The 21,726-nt window shown below is 50.6% G+C and overlaps 1 pseudogene; it reads right to left on the bottom strand.

The window, feature by feature from the left end:
- Window positions 1-1,931: 1,931 nt before the first annotated feature.
- Window positions 1,932-20,137, bottom strand: LOC101591272 (annotated as a pseudogene).
- Between the last annotated feature and the right edge of the window lie 1,589 nt (window positions 20,138-21,726).

The following is a 21,726-nucleotide window of genomic DNA, read 5'->3' on the forward strand; positions in this document are numbered from 1 at the left end:
TCTCCCTGTGGCTGGGTGTCTTAGTTACTTTTCTCTCATTGCTGGGACAAAATACCTGATGCTCAAAATTAAGGAAAGAAAGGTTTATTTAGCTCACAGTTTGTGAAGGTTTCAGTCCCTACTCGGCTGGCTCTGAGGCAGAGTGATATAGGGAAGAGGGTAACTCTTCATGGTGGTGGAAGGCAGCAAAACAGCAAAAGCAAAAGGGAGGAGTAGCAGCAACAACTGGTTACAGACAGCAAGTCTCTCTCCTCCTTATATTGTTATGCAGAGTACCTGCCCTAGGACCCTCACACCCAGCATCCCATCATTGATCAAGAATCTTATACAGCAGGGGAGATAGCTCAGTGGAAAAAGTCCTTCCCTGGCAATTGCAAGGTCCTGAGTTCGATCCCTGGTACCACAAACTCCAGAAGCTGCCCCATGACTGCATGAGGCTTTGGGGGGGACAACTAGACACAAACCATAACACTGGGTTTATGCCCCCCCCCAAGCAACCTCTGGGGAGCCTTTGAGTGTCTGCTCTGCCCTGTATTCCATCCCACTCCAGAGATTTGCCACCCTGGCCAGGCAGGGCCTCAGCATGACTCCAATACCCAAGATACAAACTGGTTTCTTCTCAGCATCCGAAGAATCCTCCCAGCAGCACTATGAGGGAGGCCAGTATTGTCCCCACGTCATAGGTGGGGAAACCAAAGTCCAGAAGAACACACAGCCACTGACAGCGGAGTCAAAACCCATGGCTTTTTACCCAGCCTCTGGTTCTCCTTCCCTGAGACCTGGCAAGATGGAAACTTCAGGAAATTGATTTCTCCAGGCTAACAAAGAAAAGTGGGGTCTTACCCTTGTGGCTCCTCCCAGTCCCTGTCTAGAGAAGGGTCCTGAAGTCAGGAGAAGGGGCACAGCTGGCGGTGAAAATCCCTGGTGGCCCAAATTTAACCCTACATTTGTTTTCTCTTCTTCCTGCTAGGATTTCATGCCTTAATTAAAGGTTGCAGACTGACCTCCGACGGGGGAGGGGAATTGAGGAAGAATAGTAAAGGGAAAAAGGGCTGCCCAATGTCCTAGAACTGCACAGCGATAACCGGGGGAGCCCCCAGGGAGGGTAGGGGAGATGCTCAACAACTGGAGCAGCAGGAACCAGGCAGCGTACCCACTTGGAGACCTTTCCTACATGCCAGCTTGAAGGGTCAGATGAAGCCGGGGGCTTTAGACTCTGCATGGTGGGAAACACCATTTTCCATTCTAAGAATTTCCAGTGGTATCTCAGTTACTCTTCTCTCCCTGCTGGGACAAATACTCAGAATTAGGGAAGAAAAGGTTTATTTAGCTCACAGTTACTGGAGGTTTCAGTCCATACTCGGCTGGCTCCAACACGGAGCGGCACGTGGCAGAGAGCCACCTTCCGCGGCAGCAGCACAGAGCAAAGGGAGGGGCAGCAGCTCAGGCAGCAGGCCAGCCTCTCTCCCCTCCTTACACTGTAATGCAGATTCCCTGCCCAGGGCAGGTGCAGCTTCCACGCCCACAATAATCAATCACAAACTTCAGAAACCCGCCCTGCCCCATGATTGCATGAGGCTTTGGGGGGACACCTAGACACAAACCCTAACAAGTGGTTTATTTTTTTAATTTATTTTTTTTAGGCCTATCAACACCTGTTTGAGGAGACAAAAACAAGAGGATGCCTGAAAAAAAAAAAAAAAAAGTGGATACCTATTTTTGATAATAAAATTATTTCACATGAGAATGAAGGATATGATTTTCTCTAAAAATAATCCAACTGCAGAGAACAACATGCTAGAAAACCCTAGTGCATCACCTGAGTCCAACCTCAGGTCTAACAAATACCAAGCTACCCTACAGACAGTCCAGGGTTCCAGCTGTCTACTTATGTCCTAGAGGGTCACCCTCTGAACAAAATGCTTTACTTAGAGAGCAAAAGCTGGCACACCAAGCAGGATAGGCAGTTCCTTGGCAACTATGGCCAAGTGGCCCCAAGCACAAACAGGTCCTGCCCAACAGTCATCCTGATGCAACCCCAGGCATCCATGCTACCTCAGGCTGCTTGCTGCAGTTTGGCCATGATTTGTGAGTCTGCCCAGGCTGTCTTCGGAAATGGGATGTAGATAGGTGTGACTATCTCTTGGACATGGGGCAACCACTTTATCTGTCTCGTCCATCCAGCTTTCCAGTTTCCCACTGGACAAGGTCTGGACTCTTCTGTCCATCCCAGAAGCTCCACCAGCCTTTCCACATTGTGAACCACATTGCCCCAGCTGGACCACATCTCTGCTGCAAGGATGCCAAGCAAAGGGTCCCACTAGGTCTCGGTTGATGAGCAGTTGAGGCACTGAGCCACGTACAACCTCAGACAAGTTGGCAAAAGGTTCCACCTCCAGGGAGGTCCCAACGATGAGCCGCAGATCTGCCATGGGAAAGCAAGCACATGTAGCAAGAACCTCTCAGGCAGCGGCTCCCCAAAGAACATGATGTCAGGCTTCACAATGCCAGTGCAAACTGGGCAACAGGGCACCCTGCCCATCACCACATCAGTTTCTGCCAAGAACTGCAGAAGAGAGGAACCCTCAGTGGGGTAACTCACCCACAAGTCCTTCTCTGGGAAGGATCTTCGACAGACAGTGCAGGTGGCTCAAGCAAAGTTTCCCTGAGCTTCAACCAGCTTTGAAACTGGGATGCCAGACACTGAGGTCTGGAATACTGCTGGGTGTGCTGATCCCAGCACCTACCATGACCTCTGGCAGGCTCTGGTTTGAATCAGCTCAGCTACATCTTGCAGGGAAAACTTTTCACTGCTGCTTCCGCTTCCAAAACTGTCTGAAGCACTCACAGAATTAGACGTGTACTTTCTTCCACCTGCAGTACTCCGGGGCCCCACACCCGTAAAGCAGACAAAGCCCGTGGACCCCACAGCGCCATGACTCTCCGCCACGCACGTGCATCCCAACAAGTGGTTTAAAGCAGCAGGTTCACCTCATCTAAACTCTGTTGAGGACTGTGTACTGTACAACTCAGGGAACATTTTCATTGTGCAGTGTCCAACCTCTACTCCTGTACATGACAGCCTGGACTGGGCAGGAGAGGCACCTCATTCCAGGGCAAAAGCAACCCAGCAAACCTTGACTGTCAGAGCTGAAAGGCTAGTCTGGCTCCACGTTCATGAGCAACTTAACTTCAGACAACGTAGCATGCACTGAGCCTCCTGCCATGTGCCAAGGTCACTGTAGGTCACCTTTCTCGTGGAAACCACTGTACCCACCCACAAGCAAGTACGGTCTCTGCTAGATTTGGATTTGGAAAGATCCTTACTTGCTTTCTGGCTGGAATGACCACATTTATAGTTTCACTGGCAGATGGTTCATTTTCAAAATTCAAGTCAGTTCTGCAGTCAAGCATGGCTTGCCGTGTAGCCTGTCTTTGTCCCTTTGAGAAGGGTGGGTGTGTTTGAGTTGGTTCCAAGAGCTTCTGAGCCTGATCCCTTGCTCAGAAGGTTTCTAGGCCCTCATTCAAAGGGCCTCAGGCCTTTGGGCTCTTAGCCAGGTGAGGATAAGCAGGCTTCTGGGAGTCCTCCAGGGTTAGGATGGGGCTGGAGAGCTGGAGTTACCCATTGTGATAAGGACCCAGTCCCATCACAGTCCCTTAGGGCGCTCTGCCTTGTGGGCTTCATCCTTGCTTGTTGTGCCTGCTGAAGTCACCCCCAGGGCTGGCCAGGAACTCAGTATCAGACCTGAGTTCCACTCCTAGCTTTCTGCCTTCCCAGCTGTGCGCCTTGGGTAAGTTTCTTACAATCTCGGTTTTCTCAGAAGGGCCGCGAAGGTCACAGTACATGATGTATACACCGTGATGATTCCACAAAATAAAAGACACCATTCACTGAGTCCCCAGCATGGAGCAGGTCATGTAGTACTTGGCAGTTGGTAGCTCCTGTGACTTGTTCCTGGCAGAGTTGGCCGTTGCTGTTTGCTGAGTGTGTGCGTATTCCCCAGCTTGAGGTTGGTGTATGGACCAAAAGAACGCAGGTCAGTAGCTCATTTTCAAAATTTCAAGTCAATTCCTGAGTGTGCAGGCTGGGCTGTCCTACTCAGAAGCACCCATGATTGGTTTATTGCCCTCTCTTAGGCATGTTGAAATTTTGATACCATCTGAATGAGGGGCTCCGCATTTGCATCTTGGATGGGGCCCTGAGTTTCTGTAGCCAGGGCCCCTCTTCTTGTCACTTCCTACAGATGTGCACACTGAGGCTTGGGGGCGGGGTGGCTTGCACAGTGACAGCAGCTTGAAACTGTAGAGCAAGGCTCAGGCATGGCCTTGAGAGATGGAATCCATTTCACTGTGGTGGTGGCCCTGTTCCTCCACCCTTGGCCTGGACTGAGTGGGACGGTGGGTGAGTTACAGGTCTATAGGCTTGAGTGACCTTTTCTTCCACCTCTTTGTTGTTTTTCAGTATGAGTATTGAACTCAGGGCCTTGTGCACGTTAGGCTAGTGCTGTGCCACTGAGCTACACTCCCAGCATTTTTTATTTTTATTTTTCATTTGGAGATAAGGTCTCACTAAGCTGCCCAGGCTGGTCTCAAACCTCCTGCTTCAGCCTAAGTAAGTAGCTCAAAACATACACCACTGTGCTTGGCTCTCCTTCAGCTCTCAGGGGCCAGGAACTTGGAAAATCTCACCGGTTTTTGCAAAAACTTGCAGTTTTTAATAAAATAGTGAAAATGGCTTTCCATCTGCCCACTGCTCCTTTCTTATTCCAGAAGACGAGTGAGAGGGAAATGGGAACGATACAAAGAACAAATGTCCTGCCAAGTCAGTCCTCACCCCTCAGCCAGTCTGGGAGATGCCAGGAGGACACAGGCAAATGTCAGGGGAGAACAGCCACCAGCACCCCTGCCCAGGCCGGTGGTCCCTGGAAGGCACCATGTCTGTAACTCTCTGATCAATGTGGAGAATTAAAACTGCAGGACAAGCTGGTACCTTCTGCCCAGAACAAAGGGATGCTGGCGTATCTTAGTCACCACTAATTTCTGGCAAATTACTGGGCCTGGGAGCAGGATGCTTGTAAAGTTCCTGGCTGCTCCAAGCTGGAGGCAATTTATTCGGAGGAAAATAAGCCCTCATCTGCAGAGGTGACAGGAGAGAGAGGAGCTCTTGCAAGCTGAGACTTCTGAGCTGGAATCTCAGGTCTGTGCTCTTTCCTGCCCAGTTTTTGTGCTTCTGAAGAGAGGTCTGCAGGGGGATGCTCAGAAGGGTTGGGGTGAGCTGGGGAGGGTGTGTGTTTGTTCTTCACAAGATAATAAAGCCCTGCACTACTCCTGAGGCTGAGCCGCATCTGAAGGCAGGCGTGGGCGGGAGGAAACTGCAAATGCGGGATTTTTTTTTTTTTCAGCCTGAGATGGAGGCTGTTGAAACAGATTCCAAAGGAGAGGAGGAGGTGCTCTATGGGGTCTTAAATCCTTGCAGGAGCCCAATAGCTTGAGGCAAGAATGGAGCCACAGGTGAAGGGAGAGTTTGCATGCAGGGCCTGAAGGAGAGGGTTGAAGGAGAGAAGGAAGAGGAGATAGTAGCTCAGCTTTTGTGGGCCTCAGTTTTCCTCTCTGTAAAATACAGTGTAGGAGGTTGGACAAGAATAGTCTCTTCTAGCTTCAATATACTGCATTATAAAGCTTGAGAAAAGGGACAGTGAGATAGCTCAGTGGATTAGGTGCCTGCTTAGGCAAGTGTGGGGCCGGGGTTTGATCCCTGACACCACATGTCGGGCCCGCCCACCCCTGGGCAAGCTGAACCTGTGACCAAGTCTAGGCATGGTGGCGCCCCTGTAATCCCAGCGCTGGGGAGGCTGAAAACAGGAGGATCACTATGAGTCCAAGCTGCACAGTGAGACCTTGCACACACACACACACACACACACACACACACACACAAAAAAAATCTAGGGGCCAGGGAGATAGCTCAGTAGAATAAGTGCTTGCCCAAGCACAAGGGCCTGAGTTCAATCTCTAGTTGTGAAAAAAAAATCTAATACATAAATACATAAATCTCGAGAAAAGACGGTTATTTATGAGCCCTAACATGTGAGCAGCACCTTGTAGCTTCCAAGACTCTTTAAATCTGTTGTTCATTTTCTTCATCATCCCTGGCACAGCAGGCACACAGAAAAGGACATAAGCAAGTGTGAGGTGTTATGAACAATTGTCATAATTACAAAGCCAACACCTGTGCAACCGACCACCCTGGTCACCTGCGTAGCTTTATGTTAGCCTCTCCAGCGGCCTTTCCAGTCCACGTCCCCTTCTATCCCCTCAGCGCTTTGCTGTTAGGAAGATCATGTTCTTTTGCATTTTTATTTATTTATTTTATTTTTAAGAGATGGGGGTATTCCCATGTTGCCCAAACTGGTCCTCAAATTTCTCCTGCCTCAGCCTCCTGAGCTCCTAGCAGTGTGTGCCCCTGGACCTGGCTTAACATTTAAAAAAAATAGTTTTGGCACCATATATGTATTCCTATGTTAATAAAGTTTAATCATGCCTTTCTGATATACATATAAGTAGATTCATATAACGTGTATTATTGGTGTCCAGCTTCTTTTACTAAAATCATGGTTGTAATCATTGCCTATTTCTCAGATGAAAAAATGGAACCCTGAAGAAGTTGAGTGACACTTCAAAGGCTGCATCATTAGTCACCACAAAGTAGGGCATGAGGCCACAGCTGCCCCTCCCGTACCCACCCGTCAGCTGCTGATGCTGACTTCTGCTTCCAGCAGTGGGGCAGGCGAGGTAAGCTGAGAGCAGGACAGGCACGCCAAGGACAAGCAGAGGTTCCAGCCCCCAGACAAGTGGCTTGTGTCCCACATGCATCTTAGTCGATGCCTGCGCCCAGAAGCAATCTTCTGAGAGTACAAATACTGGGGAGAGCTAATTCTCCAAGAGGAAATAGGGATGAGTGAGAAAGGAAGTAGATGCTGGGCAGTTAAAAGCAATACATGTCATTTCATTTATTCTTTCTTGTGTTCGTCAGCTCTTTCCAGCACTGTGAGAAAAATACCTGAGATACTCAGCTTAAAAAGAGGGAAGATTTATTTTGGCTCACAACTTCAGAGGCTTTAGTCCATGGTTGGATGCTTTTACATCTGTGAAGAGGGAGAACATTGAGGAAGCCACTCACCTATGCAGACAGAAAGTGAAAGACAGAGGCAGGAAGAGGCCAGGTTCCCCGTGGCCCCTTCAAGTCCACACTCTGAAGGACCCAACTTCCTCCCACTGGGCCTTGCCTCTGAAAGGTTTCTCTACTTCCGAAGTGCTCCACAGCCTGTTAACTGAGCCTTAATACATGGGCCTTGGTGGGGGGGACTCAATCTGCAGCAGTAGACCAGCTACTTAAGACTTCTCCTTAACGAAGATGTAGTTTAATACAAGACATGTTCTGGAAATATGGTGTTAGGTGATTTTCATCATTGGGTGGATGGTACAGCCTAGTACACCCAGGCTGCCCTGGATATGCACACACAGTGGGACAGCATAGCTTCCGTCTCTTTATTATCTATCTATCTTCTATCTATCTGTCTCTGTCTGCCTATCACCTATCCTATCATCTACCATCTGTTATCTTCTTTCTTCCTTTCTGCAATCTATCTGCGTCATTATCTTTTATCTCTCCACCTATTATCTGTCTTCTGCACTTGCAGCAAGGGTTACCATCAAGCTCCACCCACTGGGCCAGAGTGGGATGTTAGCGAAAGCCTTGAAAGCCTTGCCTCTCGTGTCACCTATTATCTGTCTACTGCTTGTCTATCAATCAATCAAACAATCAATCAATCAATCAATCAATCATCTCTCTATTATCTATATCAACCTATCCACCTATTATCTGTCATCTATCTGTTATGTCTCTGTTATCTAATCTATTTCCTATATTAATCTCTCCATCTATATCTGTCATCTATCTATCTCATAGTAGCCTATTTTTTTCCCAGGGCCATGATGAGCAAAATAACACAAAATTAAGAGGAGCCCAGGAGAGGCTGATGCAATCCAGAGAGGCTGTAAAGGCAAGTTGTTTTAGCCCGCTACTGGCACAGCAAGCACACTATCTTACAGTAATATTTTTTCATCAGTAAAAGGAGCGTATTCTAAAATCACAATAGTGCTGTAGGTTAGTAAGCACATAGATCAGTACCACAGTGGTTTATTGTCACTCTCGAGTATCACACACCACCCGTGCTGCACTTTGGTGTGGCCGGCAGTGCAGCAGGTGACCCATGCAAGCATCTCCGGAGACACGTGAGTGATGTGTGGTGTTGTAATGGAAATGGGGCTGCAGACGTGGGCCAGAGGGATTCTGCAACTGCATTTCAATCCGATGGGACCACCCTTACATCTGCACTCTGCCACTGACAGAAATGTCATTCTGCATGCATGACTGTACACAAGTTATGGCAATGTGTCAAAATAACCCCTAAATATAAGCGGGGCATGTTCGTCTCTGACTTACCCTGTCACCAGGCTAAGCTGACACTAGTCCCTGAATTTCTTTTGTAAGAGAGGTTGAATTTTTTCCTGATGGATCTTTGTTCATCAGGTCAACATAAAAATTGCAGAGCCTTGTGGTATTTCATGGCAGCTGGATGCCCCGGGATAACTCATGCCAGCCTGCCTGGAGAATTGATCTTCCATTGACCCCTGTCTTTTCTTGACCCTCTGGTTCATGCCAGAGACCTCTCAAGTGTTGAAAAATACTTTGAAAAGTGCTTTTAGACAGTTTCTGCATCTCTTCTCTTTTTCTGTATTTGGTTGTTGCAGGGTCTCACTACGCAGCCCGGGCTTGTGGAGATCCTCTTGCTTTCAGCCTCCCCAGCACTGGGATTATAGCTGGACACCACTATGCCCCGATTCTCACCGGCTCAACCTGCCCTGGGGGTGGGGCCAGTGCAGCATGTGGTGCTGGGGATTGAACCACAGTCCCTGTGCTTGCTTAAGCTCGCCTAAGCAGGCACTTAGTCAGCTGAGCTATCTTGCTGGCCCCATCAGTTTCTGACAGTGGCAAAAAAAAAAAAAAAAAAATGATTTGCTTAATCCTAACGAGAGCCTTGGCCAGCTGGTCATATGATATCCCCAGGGACCTGGTTTTCAAAAGTGTCAGCAGCCTGGTGAGATCCAGGGAAGGTGGGCTTCTTGGCAGGAGAGGGGAGAAAGCGCCAGAGGGAAATGATTGGGCTGGCAGTGTCCGGTGTGGAAATAGGAACCAGGGCCCCATTGGGCATCTTGGACTACACAGCTCCAGGGCTCTAAGTGCTTGTGGAGAGACAGGGCGGAGAGGGCAGGCCCTGGCATGGCCCCAAGCCATGGCCCACATCCTTGGGGCTGCTCCCTAGGGACTTGCTTGGCCCCTTTCAGGATGGCCCACCTTTTGACAGAGAGGCCTTCCCAGACCTGGGAGCTATGGACCTTCATCTGAGCCTCCCCGTGTACTCATTCACCTGAGACCCCCAGCCCCCTACGTGTTTCATGGGTGCCATTGCTTGTTTGGGCATGAAGGCACACACCTATAACCTCAGCACTCTGGGAGGCAGAACAGGAAGATTCTAACTTTGGGGTCAGCCTCGGCAACTTAATGACTTATAGAGACCCTGTCTTAAAATAAAAAATAAAAATGGTCTGAGGATGTAGCTCAGTGAAAAGCCTTTGGTTTAATCTTCACACGCACGCACGTGCACACACACACACACACACACACACAGTAGGGAAACTGAGGCACAGTAAGGTTAAATAACATGCTTGAAGCCACCTGATGGTGGAGCCAGGCTATGAAACCTGGCCATTTTGCTTCAGCTTTTCCTTTAGGCTACAAGAGGTGAGCCTGGCTGAGCTCTTTCCTCCTTCCTTTTTTACCATCAGGATGGTTGATGGTCTTCTCTTCTGACTTCATTGCTGTCCGGGGTCACCCAGGGCAACAGAACAAACCTCCTGAAAAACAAGCAGCTTTATAAAAGACAAGCCTGTCAGGCTAACCGGATTTCCTTCCTCGAGATCATGAGATTAGGAGAGAACAGCCAGGTCAGGGCACATCCTGCCGGGTGGTTTGTGGAGAGCAGGTGGGACCCAGGGCCTCTAAGCCACCCTGTGCTTCAGGTACCTTTCGGAATTTGGCGCACTCCACTGTGCCCACCCAGCTCACCTTACCTCTGACCTTGCACCCACCTTCTAGCACTGCGTGCAGCTTGTCTGCAGTCAGCGATGCCCTGGACACCTCGGGAACTGGCCTGGCCCGTTCCTTCCACTGGGCGATCCTGGTTGCCACACTGTCACTGGGGGGTCCGCTTCTGCAGAGTTGGGCTTCCACCTCTTTGGCTGAGCTGACTTAACCCTTATGCAGAAAAGCAGTAAGGTACTTAAGCATCACCTGGTCACTATGGAAACAAACAAGACCCTGGGAGCAAAGAGGGGGCACATCGACCCCAAATCTAGAGCTGAGCTTTGCGTGGCAAAATAAAGGAGGTGTGAGGGCACTTGGGGCCCTTTGCTACCCCCTTTCCTGGACAGCTGGTACAAGTGAGGTGTGGAGAAGCTCAGACAAGTTCGTATAGCCAGCGTGGCGGCAGAGCCACGATTCAGAACAAATCTCTTGATGCCAAGTCTGGGGCTTGATCAGCTTCCTGGGGCGGCTTTCTCATTCCTATCAGCTCAGGAAGCCATGGCTCTGGCAATATGGGCCCGGCACCCGGAAGGCTCAGCTGCAATTCCAACAAGTGCCAGCTGCCCCTTTCTTTACTTTAGTTTTCCCTTTCTTTTCTTTTCTTTTCTTTTTTTTTTAAGTTGCACAAGATAAACACTTTTATTCCAAAAATTGCAAACAGGGATACAAAGGAATGGGACCAAAGTGAGTCCACAGTCCAGGCAGGCAAACATTAAGTCCTGTAGTTGCTTTCTTTTTTCTTCTTTTTTCTTTTTTGGCAGGACTTGGGATTGAACTCAGGCCCTTGTGCTTGCCAGGGAAGTGCTTATTCCACTGAGCCATCTCCCTAGCCCCATAAGTCCTGTAGTTTCATGTGAATCATCTGAAGCAATCTGCGCCAAATTGTGAGTTCCAAAGGGCTTGTGTGGCTTCCCCCTACACAACTCCCACAGCTTCTCTCTCAGGCTGGCTTTGCTCCCTCCTTGCAGGTTTCCTGTGATGATCCACATCCCTGGTCCCTTTCTTTTCTTGAGGTATCCTCTTTTTTTAATTTTTCATTTTGAGCTAGGATTTCACCAAGTTGTTCAGATCTGGTTCAAACTTGTGAGCTTCCTGCCTCAGCCTCTCAGAGTACTGGGATTACAGGTGTGTGCCACCACGCCTGGCTTGTACCCACCTCCTCAGAGTTCCTCCTTCCAGCCATACGCCCAAGAGCAAGACAGACCTGGAAGAAGGGACACAGCCCAGCATGGGCCGCAGCTGTCTGCCGTGGCTGCTGGGCCACGTCTCTGGGAGGGGCTTTGTCCTGTGCCACCTCCACTCTCTCCCAGCTCCCTAGAACAGAGATAGACATCGAATGCTCATCATGCATCATCCCAGTGCACATCCCACAGGAGATCAGCTGCATGCACCGTACAACAACCCAGCGAGGCGGGCGGGTCTCAGCACGGTGACGTTTTCCTGAATAGGGACACTGTGGCACAGAGAGTTAGGCTAGCTTCTCTGCCTGTGGAAGGAAGCAGAAAGCGAGGATTCCAAACGTTGGCAGCCTGAGCCTCGAGACCATACCCATGCCCTCGTGAGCCTCCACAGCCCCAAACTTAGCCTCCTGGAAGCAGTGTGCTTTCCCTGAGCCAGATCCCTCTACCTCCGCTGGAGTTGCTCAGCATCTATTTCACCAGTCAGTCCTTGGCTGGGCCCTAAGGGCTGGCGTGCCCTGTCAGTCTGCACCAATGGGTGGGCATTGTGCACAGGCTGGGCCAATCAGGCTCTTGGGGCTCTTGAATCTTCAGGCTCAGTGACAAGGAGGTGTTCTTGTTCTTAGGGTAGTACCCTCCAAAACCACTTCTGGCTGAATTCTCTGGAGTAACCTTTGTTTCTCACTTTCATTCATTCGTGAGCTACACAGTGTCCTCCAATGAATGGTGATACTTCTCTCCTTGCTTGTTAAGCAGTGCTAGCGCCTACAACTCGGGAACTCTGAATATAACCATTACAGAAATGATTTACTTTCCTTTCCTATGCAGTTCTTGCTTGATAGCCATGGAGATCCGGTTCTGGGGCTGGTGGGTCCCCAAATCTGCAGAAGCACACTCAAGTCCCTCACGGAAAATGATACGGTATTGACATAGGATCCAAGCACATTCCCTCATATCCTTTAAATTTCCTTTAGGTTATTTATAATACCCAATATAGCCAGGCATGGTGGCCCAAGCCTGTAAACTCCGTGCTTAAGAGGCCAAGGCAGCGGGATCTCTGTGAATTGGAGGTCAGGCTGGGCTGCAAAGTGAGTTCAAAGCCAGCCTGAACTGCATAGTGAAACCCTGTCTCAAAAAGATATCTATCTATCTATCTATCTATCTATCTATCTATCTATCTATCTATCTATCATCTATCTATCTATCTTACCCAACTCATTGTAAGTGTATTGACTGTAAATACTATTTAATAATTGTCATACTGTATTGTTAAAGGAATAATGGTAACAAAAACCTATCCATATTCAATACAGATGCAGCGCCCCCCCCCTAGTATTTTTCATCCATATTTGAAACTGTGGATGTGGAACCCTGGATTTGGAGGGCTGATGTACTGTACAGTAATAGGTACCAAGCATGTCCCCAAGTAAGCCTCTGCCACTCCTTAGTTGTTGTCATTTGGAGGAAGTGACTTTGCCTCTCTGAACTTCTGATTTCCCATCTGAAAAATGAGATTACCTGGGATTATAAAGCTACGGGCACCAGGGAGATAGCTCACAGGCATAAGTGCCTGCCTGGGAAGAACAAGGTCCTGAGTTTGATCCCTGGTACCAAAGAAAGAAAGAAGGAAAGAAAGAAAGCTACAGTCTCAGGAAAAGGAAATCATTGATGCAAAGAATTGAAACTATGTATTTATGCAGTCTGATCCAGAACGCAATGGCCACTAAATTTTTTTTTTTCTTTTCTGTATTTTAGGGAAGAGCCTACAGGGTGTTCAGGGTCTCACTACTAGATCGCACTCATAGCAATACTCCTGTTTACAGCCTCCCTAGTGTTGGGATTACAGGCCTGCACCACCACGCCCAGTCTCAAATGCCATCTCAGTGCGCCCCAGGGGCTGGGCTGGCACAGCAGGCCCGGGATCGAACCACTGGCCCCTGTTCCTGCTTGCAGGCACTTTAATCTGCTGAGCTACTTGGCCAGCCCTAAATTTTTTTTAGACTCATTACAGTAAAGGGCACATGTCCACTAGTCCTCCTCAAGTTCTCCCTTTGAGCACACTTACTCCTTCTTTCTCATCACTTATTGGAGCAGTTCTAGAAGCCCCCTCATGAGCATCTTTAGTTGCCCCGTCAGGGCTGCGTGCATCAATTCATGTCCTGCCTTGATTCCAAACATTTACAATCTGTATCATTTTGACACCGGGGAGGATCCAGAAGCCGCACAGCAGCAGATCCGGATAACAGAGTGGGTGAAGACACACCCTAATGCTGCCACAGCTGGGTGGCACTCAGCAGCAGCACTCACTCTGTGTTTCGGTCACTCCTCATGCCTTTGCTGGCAGTGGCAGGGGGACAGTGGAATATCCTGTCTTCTTCAGCCTTCCCTGGGCCTGTGGCCTTTGCCCTATCACTTTCTCCTCCTTGGGAAGGGGAGGTTCTTTCCTACTCTGACTCTGCGTTCTGACCTCAGGCCAGAAGGATAGTGGAGTCCCACAGAGAAGCGTGAGAAGGGCTCTCAGGGTTGGGGTTGCTGGGCTGCGTCACCACCATTGCCCTCACGCGGACACGCCCAGGCCAGACCATTGTGCCCAGAAGAAGCTGAGCCATGTGAACCGGAGCCAGCCCCCACTGAGCCCAGCCTAGGTCAGCTGATCCTTCAGCTCATAAATCAGCCAAGCTGAGACCAGCAGAACCGGTCCAGATCATGCTGGGTCAACCCACCAGCTGACCCTTAGATGTGTGAGAAATGATTCGTGATTCTTTTAAGCCTCTGAGTTTGGGATATTTCATCACATTGCAATAAATAATTGATAGATAAGTTGGATCCCAGAAGTGGGGTGCTGTTCCAACACAAGTTAAAATATGCAGTGTTACTGTCGGGGGCTGGCTGGCAGGAATGAGCAAATTGTTAGAGGAGACTGGGAAAAGTAGCAAGAAAATGGGCAGGAGAGGCAGGAAAAAATGGTAGCCCACCTCGCACAGTGGCGAGGCCTTTGGTGAAATGTGTCTGTGGTACCTGGAGAAAGGAAAGGTATCAAACGAATCCCTGGTTTTATGGAAACAGATTTGGAGGAAAAAAAAATTCATTGACTTCAGAGGCTATTTGCTAAGGTACTAAGGGAAAAGGAGCTCTGAAAATAACAGTCCAGTTAGCACACTGTATTGGAAAGAAGATAGAAGGGTTGGAACCTGTTCTGCTGATAGGGCTTTTGGCACATGGTGCGGAATGGAACCAAGGGCATGGAGAACCCAGTGTTATCCGCCATGCTAGCAAAAGGAACTGAAAGATACTGAGCTGTTTACACTGTAACAAGCTCTCTGGGTGGGCAGCATTCTGAGCAGACTATTGTAGGGTGTGTTCTACTGTGCCTTCAGAAGTGGCAAGGATGATGAGAGAAAAGGGAAGAGTCCTCTGTAACTGGAGCAAGGGCAGTGGAGAATGACCCTGGAGCCGATCAGGGGCTGATCAAAGAATGTCACCTATGCTCTGTCCCCAGAGGCAGAGAACATTCTCCTAGCAGGGCTTCAGTGAGTGCTGGGGCCTCCCTTTCTTCCCCTGTTGGGTGGGAATGGTTACGTGGATTTGTGTTCCCAGTACCATCTACACTGGGTGCACAAGAGAGGAGCAACTCGGACATGGGGCTCCGGCTCAGGAGGACTGCACGTGCGTGTGACGTGGACCACGAGAGAGCAGACGTGGGGCTTGATGCCATTAGCTGTTTTGGAGCATTCGTGTGAGGAATTTTGCTGTTATTTTTTGGGTTGTGGTGCTGGGGATTGAACCCATGGACTCATGCATCCTGGACAAGTACTGCACCACTGAGGTATGCCCCAGACCTGTGGATTCGGAGTCTGTGATGGGAGGAGTGAATTTTGCATGTGGGAAGGATCTGGAGCCCCAAGGTCAAGAGCGTGGCATGTGGCAGATGGATGGCATTTATAGGCCCGATTCTTCAGCCAGCTGAGGAAGGACAAGTGTACACTCAGCCTAACCCAGTGATCCTCAGGGGAGGGTGACAGTCATGATCAGAGAGCCCCCGCAAGCAGGCCAGCTGCAGAATTATGTGTGAGTCTGTTCAAGGCCCACAGAACTACCCAGCCAGCTCAGCTTAAATCGGCTGATCCCCGGCCAATCCACAGACACATGAAAAATAATAACATGATTGTTGTTTTAAGTCACAGGATGGCCTGTCCACTTACTTTGGCCGGTAGAGTGCAGCAGGAGGGATGTGGAGCCGGCACTGAGCCTAAGCTGGGAGGCCTTGCACACCGTGCTGGCCGTCTCTGCCTGCTGCCTTCTTTGCTTGCATAGGCCTGGGCTGGCCTCTTGGAGGATGAGAAACCCTCCCGGGTTTCTCAGGCCACAGCTCACCTGCCAGGAGACCACACGCATGTCTACAGTGAAACCAGCCAAGATCTGAACCGCCGTGCTAAAGGAAACACATGCTCGTGGGCTCCTGGGTTTTGCAGTTTGAGGTGCAGCCTTGCTGTATAACGGACAAGGGATGCAGTACTCAAAAAAGGTGTGTGTGGGGGGAGGCTGATCACGCAGAGGAGGGAAAGTGGGGTGCTGAAGTGAGTTCAAAGGGTGGGCGGTACTATGGGAACCCCACAGGACCCAACCCAGAGGCCCGAGGACTCCACAGCTGGCTGGCCTGGCCAGGTGTTGGAGGATGGACTAAATGAGGACTTGATTGCCTGGCAGACTGAGCGCTAGCTGCACGTTGGATGTCTGCCAGGTTCATTAACAAACAGGCTGGCCTGCTGGGATGTTTTCTCAGCCTGTTTTTTTCCTATCTTCCAGTGGCCAGGCCTTTGAAAGGCCTACCAAAAGCTGTTTTCCTGGGCCAGGTGGATCCTGGTAAGTGTCTCTTATAATAAGGACAGTTTTCTTAGAAAGTTTCTTTCTTTCTTTTTTTTTTTTTTTTTTTTTCAGGACCAGAGATTGAACTCAGGACCTTGCACTTGCCAGGCGGGCGCTTATGCTGCTGAGCTGTCTCCCCCACCCCAGGACAGAGCTTTCCTGATATTGAGCCAGAGCTTCCAGAAACTCCTGAACCCTGCTTCTCAGCTCTGTGTGCCAGTGCCACCCAGCTGTCGCATGCCCGTTGTGCCTCACTGCATCCTGCTGCTCTAGGTCTTTTGTTTTTTTGGGGGGGAGGGGGAGGGTTCTGGGAAGCTGTGATAACTTGCAGAGGTGACATGGGCCACGAGAGACAGAGAGGCTCAGGGCCGCCCACTCCTGGGGATTCACAGCTCTGGAGCTGGAATGAACTCTTGTAACCCTTTAGTCTGGCCCCATTTTGTGCAAGGGGAGCTCTGCTTCGCGGCCCCCCTTAGCCCTCCTTGCCACAGCTGGAACAAAGCTCCTCGCCTCTTGGTGGGGATAGAGCCACCCAAGGGGCAAATGGAACCTGGCATCCCAGCAGGTGAGAATGGGGTCTCCTTTGTGCCATCTAGGGCCCCGTGGGTCCTCCCTTTATCTACAGTCACAGTGTTCCTCCTCCCCCTCAAGCATCTGTTGTACCACTTCATGTTTTAAGGCTGCTCTGAAGGCCTAATGGGGCCCAGCCTGAGTACGGAGGAGGAAGGCTCCAAGTGGGCCCTAGACACTTTGTTAAGAGTCCTTTCTCTGCCAGTTCCCCCCTGGGAAGAGACTGAGGGACACGGGGCTGGGATACCCAAGTCCCAGCACTGCCTTAGCACCTGCAGGCTGTGGGATGAGACCAACTCCCTGGCCCCAGCCTGTGTGGTACTTAATCCCTTCTGGAGATGTGTGTTTTAAAGGGGAAGATGCCTACCCTTTGACCCCAAAGGGGTGTGACTTTGTCCACCCCAGGAGTCTTTGGCACTTTACATGTCAGTGTGGTCCCCAGAATGGAAGGGACCCAGAGAGGCTCAGAGACCCTGTCCTGGCTCTGCAGCAAATATATGGCTGAAGCTGAAGTCCTGAAGCTAGTGCTATACTTGTTCAGGCACTGTGAGGTTCCTGAAGGACAGATCCTGGCTCATGCTTGGCTGCGCAACCTCCTCAGGTAGGAACTGAGCCAGAGCCATACTAGGTCTGACCCAGACTGGAGGGCCAGCTTTCTGTGAAGCTGGGAGGGACCCCAAAGATGAGGGGAACCCTGGGCCTTTGCACTGGAGAGGGTAAGGAAATGTTTCTTGTGTCCCAGCAGCGCTTGGGGTTCTGGGGCACTCTTGGAAGTCACTTTGCAGGGTGGGTTTCCCTTCTCATCAGCCAAGTTCCTTGTCCCTGGCTTCCCCCTCAAGACCCCACCACCACCACCTGAAGCCTCCCCTAGACTAGAGTCTTCCCCTAAGTCTCTGCCTCACCCTCCATCTGCCATCTGTGTGAGTTTGGAGCCAGGGTGACTTAAGTCAGGTCCTGACTTCCTGTGGTATTACCTCTCTGGGCCTCAGGAAACTGGAGATAAAGTGTGACTACTTCATGGGGAGGGGAGGAGAGGGATCCTCCTAACATCTGGTTTGGGTTCATTGGAGAACCCTTTCCACTGGTTCCCTCTGCAGACCCACCCCCTCCCAGGCCCACTGAACGCCTTTTTGGGGGTGGGAGGAGCACAGTGGTTTCCAAAGCAAATCCAAGCCCAGTGTAGATCCGGGCTATGAGTTCCACATTTTGACACCTGTACTTATCCCTGGTGTCCAGAGCAAGTCTGGCTATTGCAATTGTAAGCTTTACTTTTACAAGACCCAAATCCCGCCCTTCTTCTTCCCAGCAGTGTCTCCCTGCCTAGCGGGTTGGGCAGCTTGCCTGTCCCCTCTGATCTCTCCACTGATTCTGCATCTCTCTTCCCCCAGCCCCCGCAGGAGACGCAGTGCTGTTCCAGGAGATGATGGAGCAGGGGTGTAGAACCCATCCCCAGGTTCCCTCAGGAGCTCTGATTTTAATAAAGGTAGTGCCCATTGGCTGCCAGTCCGTGGTCTGTTGCGGGGAGACCAGGCTTTTCAGCCACCTCCCTTCTCTGCCACTCCATCCTCAGACTTTTGACCCTCTGGCAGGGGGTGGGGGGTGGGGGTGGAGGGGAACCTCCTGCAGTCACAGGCACTGTCCCATAGCATGGGTCTGGAGTGTCAAGATGCACAGCCAATAATGGCAGAGGGAGAGCATTACATCATCAGAGCAGGTTCCCATTGGTTGGGGACCCAGCCTTGACAACAGGATCTGGGTACCTCAGGCTTCCAAAGCTCTGGTGCTGGGTTTGCAGCCAAGGCCCACGTGGGGCAGATTCCCAGGCAGACCAAGCCAGGGGGCCCCACTCCGCCACTGATTAGGGGTGAGGCAGTGTTTCTGGGCGCCACCTTCCTCAGCTCTGTCATCCTTCCTGGCTACCACCACTTTAGGGCAACTGCCCAGCCCACCCAGGCCCTGCACTCAGCTGCTGGAGTGGCGCCCTGTCTGTCCTGTTGCTCCTTTCCATCCCTGCAGCCTGGCTGGGAGTGGACATTGCAATGGTGGTTAATGTTAACTCTTTCCTCAAGTGCAGGCCTGAGCTCCGTGGCCTACTCGCTTTATTTCTATCCTACAGATTGGCTCCCATGGAGCAATAAGGATCTGGGGACACTGTTATTGATGCTGCGTGGGAAGGACCCTGAGGACAAGGTCAGAGAGCTGGGGAGGAGAGAGCCAGGACTGGCACCCCACAGGATGCTTGGGTGACCCTTCAATGGAGGCCACTGAAGTGAATGAAGAGGCCACCGACTCTCACCGTTGTGCCTTGTTTGGTGGTGCCTTCCGGAGCTGGCTGTCAGCTCCAGCTTTTCCAAGTAGCAGCCTTAAGAGAGCCTTAGTGCTGGTGGGAAGGGCCATGGCCAGGATCTGAGTGGGACTAGTGCAGTGCTGAGATGGCAGGAGGAGGTCTGGCTCTCCGGCTACCCCAGGGATTGTGGTGGAGGGGAGCTGGCTGCTGTCGGGTGATGGCATTTGGTCCCAGCAGCATAGCCTGCTCCTCCTCTCCATTCCCCTCCGGGTCACTGTATGCAGATTCTCGAAACTGGTGCTTCTTCTCTAGGCCTTGGTGCCTCCAGTCTGCACCAGAAAAGCTGGGGATGGAGACTTTCACACCCATGAAAGCTGCGCAATGTAACGCATCCCTTCTACCTTGCTGGCATGGAGCTGGTGGGGCTATGTTTGGGCCCCTGGGGCTGCTGTCTCCGTGGGACAAGGGAGAGGGAGCAGGTGATAATGCTCAGGAGAATTAACATTTAGAACCCTAGGGAGGTCTCCAGGGAGCCAAGCTTGGTGGCTTGGAATGTACCTACCTGAGCCCTGCCCCACTACTTGGTAGGCATTGCAGATGGCCGAGGAGAGAGATTCTGCACCAACAGCTGGTCTTGGGAAAGAGGTGGTCGGCTGTTCAGCGTGGTACTGGCAGGCACACCGAGGGTCCTAACTGAGAGTGTCTGGTGGCAAAATCAGGCTGTGTATAAGGAAGACCTTGGCCGTGGCTCAGAACACTCTGTCCTGTGATAGTGAGCTCCCTGTCTCCAGAGGCACGCAAGCGAAACACTTTAACTCATGCGCTCAAACCGGCGTAGGCCAAATGCATGCTCAGGCCTGATAGCACAGAGGAGAACCAGAGCAGTGAGGGGAGCTGGTGGGAACAGGTACTCGGCCGATAACCAGTGCTGCCTGGTGAGCAGAGCAGGAGGCCAGTGCGCTCATCTGGGAGCACAGGCAGGGAGTCCCGAAGGCTGCTCTGAGGATGCGGCAGTCCTTGCTGTGCCATGGGGTGAACTGGAAGTGTGCCATGCAGACAGGGCCGGGGAGAGACCTGGCATCCAGGCAACCCACCCCCCATTCAGGCTGTATTTTCTGAATTATATACCAAAGGGTATGTTGTGGAAGAGATGTAAGTAGCAGTAGAGGACAGGACTGGGGACTTTAAAAATGTTCTACTGTGGTCAGAATTCATCCCTATGTAGAGAGAGAGGGCCACTGCCCCTGCTCCCCAGTGTTCTAGAAGGGTCCTGGAGCTTCCTCTTCTTCACAGGCCTGTCTGTGAGACGCCATTCCTCCTTTCCCCTCCCCCAGCACAGCCAGCCCATCCCTGTCCATGAGCTGCTCCAGAAGGATGCAGGCCCTAGGAGACTCTGGGAGCTGTGTATCCTAGCAACCTAGCAACCTCGGAGGCTGGCATCTGCAGCTAGGCTCAGGCTCAGGATTCTTTTGAATTCCCCAGCCTCTCCTTAATGGTAAGCCTTCCCACAGGGATGTGGCAGTGGGGGAAGAAGGAGAGAAAGGGAGGTACAAAGTGTAGCACCAACCCAATCATAACTTAGGTCAAACCTCTGCAACAACACAGCCAAGAAAGAGGGTGGGAGACTGCAGCGTAGGGTGCTTAACCGAATAGACACCTGCCTGTCACCTGGGCCAACTTATAGCCATTTAGAATACAATGGATCTGGGGAGTGACCATCCATAACAGGTAATAGCATGAAAAGATAGACCACTGGAAATTCTCTCCCTTTCAGTGGAAGATCACAACACGACCTCCAAGCCAAACCTGCATCAGATCTATGCCTCTAGATCAAACCTGAATCAGATTTGCCTCTAGGTGAAACTCGCAGCTGTAGGAACTGCAGGGGGCAGGGAGTAAAGGATCGTGTTTAGCATGTTAATGTGTTTTAACTGCACTTCAGGGCCGTGGATAGATTTTTCAGGGGAAAAAAACTCACAGGAAAAAAAGTGTGACAGGTTTAATCAACAAAAGATTGCAGAGAAAAAGAATAAAAGAAAAAAAAATCATAAGGGGAGTTTACAGAGTAACAAAAGCTTAAGAGAAATATCAATCAATTATAAACATATGGGTTTTACTTGGAGCCTGATTCTTAACAAACCAACTATGACAATGCAAACTAAAATGTTCAGGAGCAGTTGGGGAAATCTGAACATAGACTGGCTGCTTAATGCTATCAAAGGATTATCTAGATGTTGGAGCCCTTTGGAAACGATGTTTGATAGGCTTTTCCTGCATGGCAGAGAAGCGGAAGTAAAAGGAAAAAGGGTAGTGGTGGGGGCTTTATTGACTCTGAGGACACTGAGAGGACCTCGGGGAGACAGGGTGATCCCTGACCTGAGACAAAGGAAGCTGAGATTTTGTACACTTTTTCTAGGGGCAGAATTTTAAGGGCAGGTTCAGTAACACCTAAGGAGCTAATTGGGGTCTCTCTTATGATAAAAGGAAAAGATAAAAGGAAGTTGTATTTGGGGCTAGGGTAGGGGTGAAGGAGGAGGTGGTAGCTGGAAAGATAAGCTGTTGTGTTGGGGATTCTGCTATGTTGCATCAGGGCCATAATAATTTAGCATTTTTTACTC

This window comes from Octodon degus, unplaced genomic scaffold, assembly GCF_000260255.1.
Source record: "Octodon degus isolate 3935 unplaced genomic scaffold, OctDeg1.0 scaffold00070, whole genome shotgun sequence".
Taxonomy (NCBI): Eukaryota; Metazoa; Chordata; class Mammalia; order Rodentia; family Octodontidae; genus Octodon; species Octodon degus.